Source organism: Lithobates pipiens, unplaced genomic scaffold (genome assembly GCF_037356315.1).
Source record: "Lithobates pipiens isolate NorthernLeopardFrog02 unplaced genomic scaffold, aLitPip1_a1.2 Scaffold_19, whole genome shotgun sequence".
NCBI classification, from domain to species: domain Eukaryota; kingdom Metazoa; phylum Chordata; class Amphibia; order Anura; family Ranidae; genus Lithobates; species Lithobates pipiens.
In genome coordinates this window covers 270,151,804-270,169,037 of record NW_027507764.1, presented here as the reverse complement: position 1 = coordinate 270,169,037, position 17,234 = coordinate 270,151,804, and positions in this window count along the sequence as shown.

Sequence of the window (17,234 nt, the reverse complement as noted above, 5' to 3'; positions counted from 1 at the left end):
TCTCCACAACACATCTTGATGATCCCCAAGACTTTTGGGACAACATTCTGTGGACCGATGAGACAAAAGTGGAACTCTTTGGAAGGTGTGTGTCCAAGTATATCTGGCGTAGAAGGAACACTGCATTTCATAAAAAGAACATTATACCAACAGTAAAATATGGTGGTGGTAGTGTGATGGTCTGGGGCTGTTTTGCTGCTTCAGGACCTGGAAGACTTGCCGTGATAAAAGGAACTATGAATTCTGCTGTCTACCAAGAGATCCTGAAGGAGAATGTCCGACCATCTGTTCGTGTACTTAAGCTGAAACGAACTTGGGTTCTGCAGCAGGACAATGATCCTAAACACACCAGCAAGTCCACCACCGAATGGCTGAAGAAAAACAAAATGAAGACTTTGGAGTGGCCTAGCCAAAGTTCTGACCTGAATCCTATTGAGATGTTGTGGTATGACCTTAAAAAGGCCGTTCATGCTCGAAAACCCTCTAATGTAACTGAATTAGGACAATTCCGCAAAGATGAGTGGGCCAAAATTCCTCCAGGACGCTGTAAAAGCATCATTGCACGTTATCGCAAACGCTTGGTTGCAGTTGTTGCTGCTAAGGGTGGCCCAACCAGTTATTAGGTTTAGGGGGCAATCACTTTTTCACACAGGGCCATGATGGTTTGGATTTTTTTCACCTTTAATAATAAACACCTTCATTTACAAATACCATTTTGTGTTTACTTGTGTTGTCCTTGACTATTGTTTAAATTGGTTTGATGTTCCGAAACACTTAAGTGTGACAAACATGCAAATGAACAGGAAATGAGGAAGGGGGCAAACACTTTTTCACACCACTGTATCTATGTCATATGTTCAAGGGCTCCCCCTAAGTTGTAATGCAGTTCTCAGGATATGTATAACAAGGTAAGAATACTTTATAGTGAATAGTAGAGTCTCTTGTCTTCTTCCTCTTCAGCTAGCTTATTAAACTGCAGTATTTGTAATCCAGGAAACAAGTGAATAACAAATCATAGCAAAGGTGATGTGTAGATAACTCTGTGCTCAGTTATATTAAGCACCTATAGAACGTCTTCCTTGTTGGAACATGTAACTCAAAATGATCTCTGTAGTACAGGGAAAATGAACTCTGAGGTTTCACTGCACACAGTCTTTGAATAAGTGAAACCGCTTTTGTGGGACTACAGGTCTCACAAGCCGTCTGGGACCTATTTGCACAATAACAATGTATTAAATCAATCTGGGCAAGTGCTCGCTCACCACACAAGGCCCAAATGCTTGTATTGCTTGTACTGCTCCACTTCTGATATCTGAGTCCCGCTCCAAGCTGGCACCATCACACCGCACCCTCCATTCGATGGTTGATGACTGCAATGCAGGAAAATCTCAGGTTATCTTGAGCCTTCCAATCCATCCACACACTGATCCAGCACACAGTGTTCTGGAATTCCTTGGAGGCCACACAGGCCACAGTCTTTCAATCGCCCCCACAGCTCCCTGCAGGCAGGTCTTTAATGGCCTCCCAGCAAGAGACAGAACGTGACATGCATGTCCCTTATATATCCTTACCCAGCAGGCTGTTTGGTGACTTGGCCTTGTGGGTAAGTAGTTCCTTGAATGGTTTAAACCAATGAGTCACTTCCTCATTCACTAGATTTCCCACAATGCTTTTTATTATGGCTTAATGAAACTAAACAAAAGTCTTAGTAACATTAGTTAGAATGGACACTAGAGAGAGCCAAGCTATTGTTTAAAGAACATCACATATTTACATAGTAACTTAGGTGGCAAACACCCCTGCGCTACACTAAGGAGGTTTTTTCTTCAACCATTTTAGTTTGGAGCAAACAATTGATGCTTAATCGCATCCCAGAGTGGGACTATGTGTAATAAGTCCCATTTGCTCAGGTCCCTCATGCTGAGGAACAAGGGACGAGAGATGATGAATTTCTCTCAGGGGACCAGGAAGAGGGTGATGTCTCCTCTTCCGAAGAACCTAATATGGAAAGATCAGGTTCGCAGGAAAGGTTGTTGGTACAATCTCTCACTGAATTGGTCCGCTCCCCATTTTTACTGTCAGCAGCATAGTCAGACACTTCTCGTTTGAGTTCACTAAAGCCTCCCCAATCGGTTCATGCTTTTCCTATCCATTTATGGTTTAAAAAAAGCTTATTTATTCTGAGTGGGAGCCCCCAGATAAACAGTTTTATTCCTCCAAAAAAGTTTTCAATACTTTATCTTATGGAGGAAGAGGTTTATTATGCCGCGTACACACGAGCGGACTGTATGGCGTACTTAGTCCGCCGAAACACATTTCAGCGGACAGTCCGCTCGTGTGTGGGCTTCAGCGGACTTTTTCAGTGTGCAGTCCGTCGTACTAAGAATTTAGTTTTTTTCTAAATTCTGTCCGTCGTACTCGCATTTCGGCGGACAATCCGGCCGTATGTGTGCCAGTCTGCCGTACTTTTGAAATGAGCGGACTTTTCCCGCCCGGAGAAAAGTCCGCTCATTTCGAGCGGGTATCCAGGTAGGCGGGGCCCGCGAAGGAGACGTCGCTGGCCCCGCCGCCTGGTATGAACTTAAAGTGGAACCCCAACGCCGAAAAAAATCGGCGTGGGGGTCCCCCCCAAGTCCACAACAGACCCTTGTCCGAGCACGCTACCCGGCCGGCCAGGAAAGGGGGGCGAGCGCCCCCCCTCCTGAGCCGTACCAGGCCGCGTGCCCTCAACATGGGGGGGTTCCTTGGGGAAGGCGGCGGCGACAGAAGACCGGGCCACCGCCTGTAAAAGAGCTATAAGAAGGCGCGGTGGCCCGGCAGAAGAACCGAAGAGGGGGACAAGACCCTTGTCCTCATCAACATGGGGACAAGGTGTTTTGGGGTGGGGGGGCCGCGCGGCCCCCCCCTTCCCCAAGGCACCCCCCATGTTGAGGGCACGCGGCCTGGTACGGCTCAGGAGGGGGGGCGCTCGCTCGCCCCCCTTTCCTGGCCGGCCGGGTAGCGTGCTCGGACAAGGGTCTGTTGTGGACTTGGGGGGGACCCCCACGCCGATTTTTTTCGGCGTTGGGGTTCCCCTTTAAGTTCATACCAGGCGGCGGGGCCAGCGACGTCTCCTTCGCGGGCCCCACCTACCTGGAGACGCTCGAAATGAGCGGACTTTCCTCCGCGTGTGTGGGCGAGTCCGTTCATTTCAAAAGTAGGGCGGATAGTACGGCGGACTTAGTACGCCATATTAGTCCGCTCAAAAAGTGGTGTGTGTGGGCAAGTAGCCCGTTCGAAAAGTCCGACGGACAGTCTGGCGGAAAGTACGCCAGACTAAGTACATCATACAGTTTGACCGTGTGTACGCGGCATAAGAAAATGGGGAATTCCAGCAACTGATGCTGCTATGTCCTCTGTAAACAAAAACCTTACTTGTCCAGTATGCAATGCACATATGCTAAAGGGTCCAACAGATAAGAAGTTGGAATTTCTTTAAAAAAACAAACAAACAAAAAAAAACAATATTTTGCTCACAGGTTCAGCCTGCACTGGCAGCAATCGTTGTATCTACTTCCTTAAAGGACCAGTTTATGGAGGTACTCAAGGTTATTCCTGATCAGCAAGCCCAAGATTTGGCCGGGATATCATAAGCGTTGTGTTTTATAGTAGACGTTATGAAAGATCCTATTCTCCAGGCTTCACGGCTCATGCTAGGACTGGTACATGTGTGTAGATTCCTATGGTTAAAAAATTGGTCAGCTGAAGCACCATGCAAAAAGCTCTTGGCCAGTTTCCCATTTCATGGTGAACAGTTATTTGGAGATGATCTGGATAAGTATATCCAAAGAATTTCTAATGGGAAAGTCCCCTTTTTTCCGATTAAGAAGAAGATTAAGCATTTTTATTTTAGGCGTGCGTCTTCTCCAGTGCCAGGGGCATCAGCCTCCAGGCAGTCACGACGGCCTTCTTCGTCAAGTGCAAAATACTAAAGCCTCCTTATGAAGGGGCACCCCCGCTCGCTCAAGTAGGGGGGAGGCTTCTACAGTTTTCAAGGATCTGGCAGGAACAATGTCAAGATAGATGGGTGGCTTCCTCGATATCTGTAGGTTACAAACTAGAGTTCCGAGAGTTCCCGTCTAGTAGTTTTCTCAGGTCGAGCGTTCCCAGAGATCCAGTGAAAAAGAAGTCTCTCTTTCTAGCTTTGGATCATCTCTTGTCTCAGAGATAGTGATATCGGTGGTCCCCTTGGAAGAGCAAGGATTAGGGTTTTTTTCAAACCTTTTCATGGTTCCAAAACCAAACGGGATGTCAGACCCATTTTAGACTCAAAGATCTAAACCGGTTTTTGAATATCTGTTCTTATCACATGAAGTCAATCCAATCAGTAGTCTCCATTCTACAAGGGGGAGAATTTCTGACATTAATCGACATCAAGGATGCTTTTTAAAGCAAGGATATGTAGCGCTACCTGCTAATGATAATGGACTCTCATGTGTAGTAAATCAAATTTAACTTTAATAAAAAATATATCCACACTTACATAAAAATAAGCAGTTGCGCGTGTAAACAATAGGACGTCCGGTCTCGGCTGCGACCGGAAGTGACGAATAAGACACCTGGCTCCCCACTGACACGTTGCATCACAAAGACACCTGGCTACTCCTTGACGCATTGTGTCACAAACGCGTGACTTTTTCAAAGGGTCAAGGGTCAAGGAGTCAAGGAGACCCTTTGAAAAAGTCACGTTTGTGATGCAAAGCTTCAGGGAGGAGCCAGGTGTCTTATTCGTCACTTCCGGTAGCGGCCGAGACTGGAAGTCCTATTGTTTACACGCACAACTGCTTATTTTTATGCAAGTGTGGATATATTTTTTATTAAAGTTAAATTTGATTTACTACACATGAGAGTCCCCCTTCTCTCCCTATCTTCTTTATTGCTGAGATTGGTTTTATATGGACGAGCGGGATATACGAAGAAGAGAGGAAGCGTGATTACTGTCTATTTTATTAAAGCGTTTTTGACCCTTGGGGGTCTTGGATTGAGGTGAGAGGCTGGGGGGAATGGGGGGTGCACAAGTGGAGCACTGAAGGATCCGGTTTTTGGTGGACTGTCACAAGTGTGGAGTTCTATGCACTTTCATGACACTGCATGGATATTGAGGGCTTTCACTATTGGATATTTGTTTATTGAACAGCACCTGTCATCATTGTGGATCACCTTACTTTTATTGGATGAACTTTTTTCATTGCTATTTGCACTTTATTTATGAATTTGCAATTTTTTGCACATATGTATGTAAGTGTGGGCTAATTACTGCACTATATGTGTGATTTTGCACTCTTTGGTCACTTTATCAGTATTAATTTGCACATTGTTGGATTTTGCTATTTTACACATTATTTTGTACATTTATCTATTCAATATATATTAATTTATATATTTATTTATTTACTCACGATAGGATCGTGTGAATATTTAATTATTTATCATTAGCAGGTAGCGCTACATATCCTTGCTTTAATATTCATTAGATGGTGTAGAGATCACTATATATGTTGGCAGCTTCCTGTAGCATTATTTAAATATTAGATTTTTTAGGGATATTAGTTGAGGTTGTGTGCACTAGTACTCATATTTACAATCAAGGATGCTTATCTCCATGTGCCAATTTTCCCCCCTCACCAGAATTTTCTACGCTTCAAGGTAGAAAATCTTCATTTTCAGTTTGTATCTCTGACGTTCGGTCTAGCTGAGGTCCTGGCTCCTTCTTTTGCCAGGCTAAGGGCTCAAGGTATAAGGATACTAGCCTACTTAGACAATCTACTCTTGATAGATCAGTCGGTAGCCCAAAGTTTGGGCACCGCAGTCGGCTACCTGTAAGGCCTAGGTTAGATTCTCAACTTAGAGAAATCTGCCTTAAAACCTTCAAGGAGATTGCAGTACTTGGGGCTGATCATAGATACAGTTCAGAAGAAGGTGTTTTTGCCCCAGGAAAGGGTCAGTTCCATAAAGGAACTGATTCAATCGGTCAAAACAAAGAAGAATCCTTCTATTCAACTTTGCATGACATTATTGGGAAAGATGATGGCTTCTTTTGAGGCTGTTCCTTATGTGCAGTTTCATTCAAGACTGCTGCAAAACAGTATCCTGTCAACTTGGAACAAGAAGGTCCAAGCTCTGGACCTCCCAATGTGTTTATCTCTTGAAGTGCGTCAGAGCCTCAATTCGTTACCAGTTGCCTGGAATGTGGTAACAGATGCCAGCCTTTTGGGCTGGGGAGCAGTCCTGGAAAAAGTGTCTGTCCAAGGGAAATGGTCAAAATCAGAGATGGCCTATATCAATCACCAAGGATGTATGTGAAGTCATGCGTCCCAGAGAGAGTTGAATCATATTCTTTCTTGGGAAGAAAACAACATTCCTTGCTTATCAACAATTTTCATTCCAGGGATAGAGAATTGGCAAGCGGATTACTTGAGTCACCAACAATTGTCCCTGGGAGAATGGTCCCTTCACCCCCAATATCTTTCTGTCAATATGTCAAAAATGGGGAGTCCCGGATGTGGATCTGTTTGAGTCTAGGTTCAACAACAAGATTGTCAACTTTGTGTCAAGGATAAGGGATCCGATGGCATTCGGAACAGATGCCTTGGTTTTTTCCATGGGATCAGTTTTCACTGATCTATGTGTTCCCTCCTATTGCGCGGCTTCCACGCCTTCTTTGCAGGATCAAGCAAGAACAAAATGAGGTGATTCCTGTGGCCCCAATGTAGCCCAGGAGATCTTGGTTTGCCGAGATCATAAAGATGGCCGTAGGGGACCCTTGGACCCTAACCACTTGGGCAGGCCTTCTCTTGCAAGGTCCTGTATTCCATCCTACCTTAAAAATGCAAAATTTAAATGGTTTGGCTATTGAGACCCACATTCTGAAAGACAGTGGGTTGTCAGCTTTAGTAGTTTCTACTTTGGTTAATGCTAGGAAGCCGGCCTCCAGAGTCATACTATAGAGTCTGTAAGGCATATGTCTCCTGGTGTGAATCCAGGGGTTGGCACCCCAGGAAATATTTCATAGGTAGGATCTTTGAATTCCTACAGATGGGATTAGAAATTAAGCTGGTCTTGAGTTCTATCATGGGCCAGATGTCGGCCTTATCAGTGTTTTTTTCAATGACCACTTGTTTCATGCTCTTTGGTTTATAACTTTATTCAAGGGGTAACAGATTAATCCTTCAGTTGGGTCAACCCTGAACCCTTGGGACTTGAATTTAGTCCTGTTGGCATTACAGAAACAGGCTTTTGAGACAATACGAGATATTCTCTTGGTCCTCTTGATGAGGAAAATAATTGTCTTGGTTGCCATATCTTCTGCAAGAAGAGTATCAGAGTTGGCTGCTCTTTTGTAAAGAGCCATATTTGATAATTCATTAGGATGACGTTGTATTGCATCCTCATCCGAATTTCCTACCGAAGGCAGTGTCCGGTTTTCATTTGAACCAGGATATTGTTCTGCCTTCATTTTTTCCAGAACCTTGTTCTGTGAAAGAAAGGTTGCAACATTCTCTTGATCTGGTGAGAGCAGTCAAGGTTTATTTGATAGTGACCGCTCAGATTCGTAAAACAGATGCTTTGTTTGTGCTGCCAGATGGTCCTAAAAGAGGATAGGCAGCGTCAAAATCTACTATTTTTAAAAGGATTCATCAAGCAATTGTTCAAGCTTATGGTTTAAAGAGGAAAATTCCTCCTTTTCATGTTAAAGCACACTCCACCAGGGCTGTTAATGCTTTTTGGGCAGTGCATCACCAAGCCTCCATGGCTCAGATATGCAAGGCCGCAACTTGGTCTTCAGTCCATACATTTACCAGATTCTGTCAGGTAGATGTAAAGGTCATGAGGATATCGCCTTGTACTGCAGGCTGCAATATGAGTCTTCTGGTCTCTTAGTGCCCTACTTTGTTGTGTCTGCCTCCCTTCAGTTGTCATTAATATGGGACATCACACATAGTAACTACTAGTGCTCTCTGTCCCGTGATGTACGATAAGAAAATAATCTTTTTATAATAGCTTACCTGTAAAATCCTTTTCTTTGAAGTACATCATGGGACACAGCGGTCCCTCCCTTTTTTGGTATACACATGTATTGCTTTTCTACAAAATTGAGGAACTCCCAGCAGTGGGAGGGGTTATATAGGGAGTGCACTTTTTATCTTAGGGTGTGCCAGTGTCCATCACCTGAAGGTGGCCTATAACCCACATAGTAACTACTATGGCTCTGTGTCCCATGATGTACGATAAGAAATGCCTCTCATGCAGCCGGCTTACTTCATTTGGATTGGGAAGTTGGGCCACAGCACTAGTGATGGACAAACTTCCAACGGGGCCTTTCGCAAACGCGGCCAAAAGTTTGCGTACCCCATTGACTTTAATGGCAGGCGAACCTTAAACACCTCCAGGTCATATTTTCAGCAACAAAATACTTACTAGCTGTGCACACATAGTCCTACAACATGGACACTGACATAAAAAAAGTATTAAGTGAATGTGGGATCGACAACGATAAGCATTCTTTTTTTATCTGTGAAATTTTGACAATTCAGGAGCGCATGAAGGCCATGGAGGAGAGGCAAGGTCAGGGCAGGCTATAAAGGGGGTGCAGGAGATGATCAGTGCCACAGTCAGGGCAGCGCAGTCCTCTGCCAGTGTCCCAGTGTGCCAACCTGTGCTTGAGCCCCTCCCTCTGTCTGGCCCTTACCCCCGCCTATGCAGGGCTCCACTGCGGTGGTCCGGAGGTGCCAGCCCAGTGCTGACCCTCAGCCATGGTGCTGGCACTGCCTGCTGATTGGCTTCTCCGCTGCTATCTCCCTCACAGTCTGAAACCAGCACCGCGATAGAGACTGAGCACTGACACCAGCATCATGATAGAGACTGAGCACTGACACCAGCACCGAGATGGAGAGCACTGAAACCAGCACCATGATAGAGAGCACTGACACCAGCACCGTGATAGAGAGCACTGACACCAGCACCATGATAGAGGGAACTGACACCAGCACCATGATAGAGGGCACTGACACCAGCACCGTGATAGAGGGCACTGAGACCAGCACCGAGATAGAGAGAGAGCACTGACACCAGCACCAAGATAGAGAGCACTGATACCAGCAACTCGCCGGGGGACCCAAAAATATGACACCACTCAACTTCGTCAAACAGGAGTGTACGGGCATATAGTACGGTGTGCTTTTTTTGTACAAGGAAGTGAGCCAAAGGTAGAAAAAAGGTCTGTGTGCTTGATTAAATAAATTGTTTATAGAGTTATACATGGTCTACTGGTCACATGTGTTGAATTCCTCCGAGATCCATGCCTCATTCATTTTTAGAAATGTGAGGTAGTTAACACTGTCGTGAGCTAGGCGAGTATGCTTATCGGTCACGATCCCCCCTGCTGCGCTGAACGTCCTTTCGGACAGGACACTGGACGAGGGGCAAGCCAACAGTTTGATTGCAAATTGGGCAAGCTCTGGCCAGAGGTCAAGCCTGCCCACCCAATAGTCCAGGGGTTTATCACTCCTCGGAGCGTCCACATCGGCCGTTAACCCGATGTAGTCGGACACCTGCCGGTCTAGGCGTTCCCTGATGCTGGATCCAGATGACACCTGTCGATGGGTCGGCTGAAAGAATGACCTCATATCAGAAGTCACCAACACATCTTCAAACCGGCCTCTTCTTGCAGGCGCTGTTGGATTGGCACCCGCAACTCTTTCTCTGGGAGTGGAAATTCCTCCTCTGCCAACGCACGCAAAAGCAGAATGCGGCATTTCTCGAAACAAGGCCTGGAAGTGCTCCATTCTGACAGCCCTCTGTGACGGCGGTAACATTTCCGCCATTTTGTGTTTGTACCGGGGGTCTAAGTACGTTGCCACCCAGTACTGGTCCTTGACCCTTATGCTTTTTATACGGGGGTCCCTGTTAAAACACTGGAGCATGAAGGCCCCCATTTGCACTAAACTGGAAGCGGTGTGGTGGCCTGGCTCCTGCTCATCATCCAGGATAATGCCGTCCTCTTCATTCTCCTCTCCCCATCCACGCACAACAACAGGAATCCCTGAAAGGTTTAAAGCATGCTCTTCTTGCTCCTCCTCATCCGCCCCGGCACCATCCTCCTCTGACTCCTCTTCAGACTCCTGTTGTTCACTGCTCCATAAAGAAGGCATAAGGTACCATGTCACTGATGGCGCCATGGCTGCGACTGACCAGTTTGGTGATCTCCTCAAATGGCCGCAGAAGTCTGCATGCGTCGCGCATGAGCACCCAGCTCCCCAGAACCTGTTCTGCCGCAGAGTTCATACAGGTAGACGTTAACTGCACGTTTCTGCTGGAGCAGCCTATCAAGCATATAGAAGGTTGAGTTCCATCGCGTCGGGCAATCGCAAATAAGACGTCTGACCGGCAGATTGTGTCGCCGCTGAATGTCAGCAAGGTGAGCCATGGCCGTGTAAGATCTTCTGAAATGGGCCGAGATTTTCCTTGCCTGCCGCAAGATGTCCTGGACCCCAGGGTATTTGACAACGAATCGCTGCACGACCAAGTTTAAGACGTGTGCCATGCATGGCACGTGCGTAATTTTGCCCTGTTTCAATGCGCTAAGCAGATTGGCACCGTTGTCACACACCACTTTACCAACTGTCAAATCGAGCGGTGTTAACCACTGATCTGCCTGTGAACGCAAAGCTGAAAGGAGTGCCAGGCCAGTGTGGCTCTTGGCTTCCAGGCACAACAGACTCGCGCGGCATGGCAACGTCTCACCTGGCATGTCGAATAGGTTCTGGGGAGCTTGGGCGGCGCAGCGGAAGAGACACTAGCAGCAGAAAAGGAGGAGTCAGCCGAGGAGGAGAGGGAGGAGGATGGAGTAGGAGGAGGAGGAGAAGAGCCAGGCCTGCATGCAATCCGTGGCGGTAAAACCAAATCTACACGGGTGCCACGGGTTACATGCTTGACGGCCGTCAGAAGGTTCACCCAGTGGGCAGTAAAAGTGATATACCTTCCCTGCCCGTGTTTGCTAGACCACGTGTCTGTGGTCAGATGTATCTTGGCCCCGACACTGTGTGCCAGACATACATTCACTTGCCGCTGAACATGGCCATATAGCTCTGGGATGCCCTTCTGTAAGAAATACTTCCTTCCTGGGACCTTCCATTGTGGTGTTCCAATGGCCACAAATTTTCGAAAGGCCTCCGAGTCCACCAGTTTATATGGCAGTAGTTGGCGGGCTATCAGTTCTGACAAGCCAGCCGTCAACCGTTGGGCAAGAGGGTTATCCGGCGTCATCATTTTTTTACGCTCGAACATTAGGCCCACAGAAGCCTGCCTTTTTGCAGAAAAACGTGAGCTTGGCGTGATGGAAGGTGGAGTGGAGGACAATTGTGAGGAGAGAGGAGAAGGAGAAGTAGAAGACGAGATGTGACCGTACATGGTCGATGACTCGCTCCTGATACATTAGCAGTCTGCTTTGTCCCTCCTGTGCAATGTAAGTTATTCCTGCTTCTCCTCCCTATCTGCTGGTCCATATCTCCCTCTGAACTCCCCTCCTCTTCCTCTCTTGTGGGCAACCACGTGACATCACTAGACACGTCATCATCGACGTCACCTTCCCCACCGCTATAAGTAGAGATCTCGGAGTAGGCAGCAACACCGGGGAACAACCTCCTCCTTGGGCTGATCTGGGTACTCTCGTCAGACTGCTGAGTGGCGGTTGTTGCTACATCCTCTTCCTGATCCAATGCCAAGAGTGGCTGCGCATCAGAAATGTCTTGATATGGATCAGAAAACAATTCCTGTGACTCAAGCGGAAGGTATGTGGTGGTGGTGGTGGTGTTGTTGGTGGTAGTGTCTTTGGGGGTGCACATAGCAGAGCGTGAAGAAGAGGGTGCAGATCGAGAGGATGAGGAGGGTGCAGAAGAGTAAGGCTGAGTGAGCCACTCAACCAAGTCTGGTGCTTCCTTTGACATAATCGCAGGCATCTTCTGCAATTTCCCACTTTGGCTCAAGCCTGTTGCTCCTGCCCTACCCCTACCACCCCTGCGGAAGGGCCTGCCTCTTCCTCTGCCTGTCATTTTTTAAATGACCCTGTGACAAAACTCTCTAGAGAAGTGCAGTATGTATGTGGAAGAAGGTATATAACACCCCGCTTCAATCTGTTGTTTTTGGGGGCCACTGGTCTATCACACCAGTTACAATACTTTTTTTTGGATTGCGTTTGTCACTCTTTGTAGTATCGCTGCAGAACCGCTCAGCAGTCACAATGCTGCACAGTGGAAACGCACTATACTATGCTTTCTATATGTGCAAGTATTTTATATGTGTATTACACAACTATATACTGCACACCAAATAGTACACCTATACCAGTCCTTAAGGACCTTTGTGGAATTAGTAGCTAGGGATTAGCAGACTATACCTCAGTCCCTATACTGATAAAGGACTGCTGCAGAATAGGGCAGCAGTCAGCAGTAGTGCACCTTAACCCTATATATTGTGGACCTATACCAGTCCTTAAGGATTAGCAGACTGTACCTCACTCAACCCTTTATACTGTAGAATGCTATACCTTACCAGTCCTTAGAAGGACCTTTGTGGAACTAGTAGGTTGTGATTAGCAGACTGTACCTCAGTCCCTATACTCATAAAGGACTACTGCAGCAGAAGGGCAGCAGTCAAGTATAATATTCTTTCTATATTTGGAAGAAAGAATATTATACGTGTACAACCCTATTACCATACCAGTCCTGAAAAGGACCTTTGTGGACCTAATAGTAACAGCTAATGATTAGACTGACTGTCCCTCACTGCTACACACAGCTTCTTGTCTGTCCCTATTTAAACAGACAAAACAGAGGCTGCTGCAACAATAACTTGAATAGCACTGCACTCAAAACTATATCCTGTACTACTACACCATACCAGTCCTGAAAAGGACTTTTGTGGACCTAATAGTAACAACTAATGATTAAACTGACTGTCCCTGCTGCACACAGCGTCCTGTCCCTCTCTGCACTGACAAAAGACAGGCTGCTGCAACAATCACTAGCACAGCAGTGCACTCAACCCTATATCCTGTACTACACCTATACCATACCAGTCCTTAAAAGGACTTTTGTGGACCTAATAGCTAGCGATTTTGGTCACTGCAGTCTCTCCCTGCTCCACACAGCAACCCCTCCCTATAGTGACAGTAGAAAGAATGTAAAATGGCCGCCGGCTCGGGTCTATTTATAAGTTAGGGGGAATGTCCAAGTGTCCATGTGCTGTAATGTCTCAATTGGCTGTCCTGTACCACATGATGGATGTGTCATCACAGGTCAAAGTTCTTTTACACAGTAAACATGTAAGTCCGCTGGTTGAACAGCGGAAATAGCCCGGTGATCGGGCGGACCGCGAACAGCTGAAATTCCCCGCGAACCGACTGCCGGGCGAACCGTTCGGCCATCCCTAGTCACGGAGCTTTAATTTGAATCTCCCAGGCGGCCACTGTAACAAAGTCCTGCCTGCTAGATCGGCTTGTGGATCCTATGATACACATCATACTGATTACATTTCACTGCATTGGATCAGTTTTTTGTCTAGCTCACAGGAGCCTGGGAAGCGGGGCTGTGTTACTGCATCGCCGGGCATTTTAGACCAAAGCTCACATAGTGTGTGTGCAGTTGATACTCTAGAAACTATTAACCCCCAGCACTGGTGTCAGCGGTCGCATTATTAACTCCCATCACTGGTCTCAGCGGATGCACTATTAACGCCCATCACTGGTGTCAGCGGATGTACTATTAACCCCCAACACTGGCCTCAGCAGACGAACTATTAACCCCCATTACTGGTCTCAGCAAACGTACTATTAACCCCCATCACTGGTCTCATCGGATGCACAATTAACTCCCAACACTGGTCTCGGCAGACGCACATTTAATCCCCATCACTGGTCTCAGCAGACGCACCAATAACCCCCAACACTGGTCTCAGCAGATGCACTATTAACCTCCACCACTGGTCTCAGCAGACCCACTATTAACCCCCAACACTGGTATCAGCAGACGCATTTATAACCCATAACACTGGTCTCAGCAGAAACACTATTAACCCCTAGCATGGTCTCAGTGGGCACACTATTAACCCCCAGCACTGGTCTTAGTGGACACATTATTAACCCCCATCACTGGTCTCAGGGGACACACTATTAACCCCCAACACTGGTCTCAGTGGATCCACTATTAACCCCCCACACTGGTCTCAGTGGACACACAATTAACCCCCAACACTGGTCTCTGCAGACCCACTATTAACCCCCAACAATGGTCTCAGCAGACACACCATTAACCCCACCCTGAGTGGAAGCCAGATGGGTGGCAGCAGGACCCTGGATCCAGGGCTGGGCACAGCCTCCGAGGGAGCTCAGCTCTCGATCATCAGTGCCTAGGTGGGCAGGGTGATGGGCGGATCCTCCCTCTGCTCGGTTCTCTCTCTGCTTTCCTGTCCTTTGCCCGCTTGGCTGCAGCAGCATGTGTGGGAGAGGACACAGGCGACAGAGAAAGCTCCCAGCCGATGCATACTGCCGCATGTTGTAGTGATATATTATATATATAGTATAGTGGGTAGATGATTAGTAGTTATTATAAGTACTTTTCCGCAGCAACCCAATTCTTCCAGAGAAATGCACTTTATTGACTTCCAACACAGAACAAAGTCTTGCAACAGATGACACAATCCAACACGAGTACTATGACATGTCTCCTAGACCTGTGTCTTCATAATCACACACCCAGACAAGACTGAACGCCATGTTATATATCCAACACATTGAATGGCTGAGCAATTTGATTGGCCCTTTCCATTAAATGCTTTGATCTCCATGTGTTTTTCAGAGAGACAGAAGATGACCCCCAGCTGTGAACACCTGTAGTCATAAACTGCCCTAATTCGCATTCTTGCATATTAACATCAACAAGTTTCCTTCAATATGCGCAATTAGATTAACAGATACCACCTTAACTACCTTTTGGTCAACAAGTCCCCTTTGATATGTGTAATTGAGTTGGCTTGGACAAGTCACTCAGTCAATTGAAATCTGGCCTGGTCAATCTTGTACTGTATGTGTCCATATAACACCATATATAAAATACATGGACATACATATATATATATATATATATATATATATATATATATATATATATAAAACAACATATAATATATATATATTACAACACATGTGACCCCCCCCCCCCAGCAGCCAGTGGGGGGTCAAGGATTAAACTTGCTCTCCCCTTGTGATGCCACTGTGTGTGTGACACAGACAAGGCCAAGGAGAGGAGGAGGGAAGAGAGCACTCTGGCACTTTGGTGCCCCCACCTCTGTGACACTTGGGTGCTGTGCACACTGCGCACCTGCCCAGGATCGGCCCTGCCTGGAGTAAATACATTTCAGTGTACAGTTGAGTTGATTTACTATAGGCAAATATGCCATTCACTTTGCAAGGAAATTTTAGCCAGAGCTTAGTGAATATGGTGAAATTTCCCTTTGCAAAAAAGGCTCAATCGCGTGCAAGAAATTTAATAAACAGCATTTTTTCTTGCACTTTACCTCATTCACTGAGCTCCGTACCTCTCATTCTAGTGCAATTCATGTCAGCCAATTTTCTCTTTCCCTCATCCTGCAACAGCACTGCACTATTCAGACAACTTTTAAAATATCAGCTCAGCCCTACACTAATATTATACACCCCTGTGTACTTTTAGTGTCAGTAGAGCATTTCTGTTCTGTTATACATAGTACTAACCTTTGCACTACTCAATGCAGGCTATGTCTCACGCATTTAAAGTATGAATGAATGAATGAATGAAATACTTATATAGCGCACAATGCGAACTGAATCGCCTCTAGGCGCTGTGGCGAGCTTTGATCATCTGCTAAAAGAGGAAGGTCTTGAGTTTTTTCCTAAAAGCCAGGTGATTTTCTTCCAGGCGGATGTTGATTGGTAGAGCATTCCATAGCCGAGGCCCTTGGACAGCGAATCTCCGATCACCCTTGGATTTATACCGGGCTTTGGGCACGAGGAGGAGGTTTTTGTTGGCTGATCGAAGACTGCGGTTTGGTGTGTAATGATTTATTTTCTCCATTAGGTATTGCGGAGCTTCTCTATGCACGCATTTGTGGGTGAGGCAAAGGGTCTTGAACGTGATCCGATTTTTTACGGTTAGCCAATGTAAGCTCCTCAGTGAAGGAGAAATGGATTCCCAGGGTTTTTTTCCTGTTATCAGCCTTGCCGCCGTGTTTTGGATCAGTTGTAATCGCGCAAGTTGATATTGTGGTAATCCTATGTAAAGCGAGTTTGCGTAGTCCAGTCGTGAATTAATGATTGTTCCAACTACCACTGCTTTGTCATTCTTTGGGATAAAAGGGATGAGTCTGCGAAGCATTCGCAGCAGATGGTAGGCAAGTAGGCAAGTATGTTTCTTTTTTATTTTGTACAGAGTAAGGGAGGCTTTTTAACCCTTGTCCTTGTCAGGAGCTGGGACCTCTGCTGTGTCTGGCAATGAGGCTACCTGAAATGCTGGAAAACACCCTCTTTAATCCTACAAAGAAAGGGGATGAGAAACAAGAGGGACTGGAGGGCAACCAACCCCCGGGACTTTTATGACGGCACTAAATATACTTAAACCATATATAAAATCATTGAAATTTTTATTTAATGTACAAAAGACATTTTACGAACAAAATAGACAATTACATCCATTAAACATACAAAGTGACAAAGTGCATATAAAGAAAGTTGGTATGTGGGCTTATATAGCTCCATCCATTACCACATTCTTATGTGATTTAAACTGCATTGTTTCTTTCCTACATGTTTCGCTCTTCAGAGCTTCCTCAGGACAATTGCAGCAAACAAAAAAACAGAAATTATATAAGAAAATTTATTTTAATACACATATACAGCATTTTTGTACATACAGTAAGCCCGGAACACAGGCATAGGAAATGTCCACCTGTATGGTTTGACATATCATGATTACATTAGTCTAGTGATGGATTCACTCCAGTCTAACAAGTCCAAATTTCTAACATACCTGGTAGTAATATGACAATGAAGAAATGAAATATGCTAATAAATTTGGGGACGCCATTCTTGGAAATGGTTTAGTTGCCCCCCTTTTTGACAATCAATTTGTGGATTTACTATTGATATGTAAATTATGTCCTTATGT